The following is a 1,341-nucleotide window of genomic DNA, read 5'->3' on the forward strand; positions in this document are numbered from 1 at the left end:
TCCCGAGTAGCTGGGACTACAGACGGTGCCATCACGCCCAGCTCATTGTTGATTCCCCCCGCCCCTTGGTAGAGAAGGGATTCTGCTATATTGCCTAGGCTGGTGTCGAACTCGTGGAACAACGGATCCTCCCTCCTGGGCCTGGGCGTGGGCTCGCAAAACGCTGGGATTCCCGGATTACAGGCGGGCGCACCACGCCAGGAGCAAACACTTCCCGGTTTAAAAATTCAGTTTGTGATTGGCTGCCATTCAGCATTATGCTAATTAAGCATGCCTGTTTTTTAAACTTCTTAAAACAATTTTTTAAAATTCCGTTTCCACCTAAAACGTTAAAATTTGTCAAGTGATAATATTCGAGAAGATGTTGCCAAACTATTTTTCTATTTGTTTCCTAATGGCATCGGAAATAGCGAAAGTATCTCGCCATTACTTAAAAGTGAGCAGCAGATGTAGACCCAGCAGAGGCTGGCACCAGAGCGTCAAGACTATACTTTCAGGGATCATTTCTATAGTTTGTGACTAGAGAAGTTTCTCTGAACGTGTAGAGCACCGAAAACCACGAGGAAGAGACGTGGTGTTCTCTTCTGAGCGTGAAACAGGCGTTTGGTGTTGTTTCCGTGCAACCGCCATCAGCCATTGATGATCGTTCTTCTCTCCGCTTTGGAGAGTAAGAGGGAGAGAACACTGTCTGAGTGGTTTTTCTTTATTGCTGGTTTCAAAGACAGACCGCAGAGTCATTGCTTTCAGGCGTTTGTGGGTGGTGGCATAGGTCTGGTGTCGCAACCAAGTTGTTTGCTTTCGTTTTACGAGCGACAGAACCTGTGTGCATCGTCTGTCTGGGTGGTTTTTCAATCTCAGCCTTGGTTGGAGAGGATTCTGCTGTACGTCCTGTTGTCTCTCCATTTTTTCGCCTTCTCGTTGCCTCTTTTGACGTCGTGTCCCGCCTGCCACTCCACCCCCAGACGGGGTCTCGGGGTCTCTTGTTCTGCCTGTCGTCCAGGCAGGAGTGCAATGGCGCGATCTCGGCTCATAGCCAACGTCCGCCTTCCGGGCTCAAGGGATCCTCCTAAGTCCTCCCGAGTAGCCGGGGTTACAGGCCAGGCTTTGATTTGCTTTGCTTTTTTTTTGTAGAAACGGGGTGTCACCATGTTGTTCAGGCTGGTCTCCAACTTCTGACCTCAGGTGATCCGCCGCCTCGGCCTCCGAAAGTGCTGGGATTGCAGGCGTGACCCAACCACGCCCAGCCACGCGTTGGGTCATGCACTGTAATCCCAGCACTTTTTTTTTTTTTTTTTTGAGACGGAGTCTCGCTCTGTTGCCCAGGCTGGAATGCAGTGACGC

The 1,341-nt window shown here is 50.4% G+C and overlaps 1 non-coding gene across 1 annotated transcript; it reads left to right on the plus strand.

Moving 5' to 3' along the window:
- Nucleotides 1-481: 481 nt before the first annotated feature.
- On the plus strand, nucleotides 482-697 carry LOC114675698 (small nucleolar RNA U3). Its single transcript, XR_003726594.2, has one exon. It is a non-coding gene; the product is annotated as a small nucleolar RNA U3 (small nucleolar RNA).
- Nucleotides 698-1,341: the final 644 nt, after the last annotated feature.

This window comes from Macaca mulatta, chromosome 16, assembly GCF_049350105.2.
Source record: "Macaca mulatta isolate MMU2019108-1 chromosome 16, T2T-MMU8v2.0, whole genome shotgun sequence".
NCBI lineage: Eukaryota > Metazoa > Chordata > Mammalia > Primates > Cercopithecidae > Macaca > Macaca mulatta.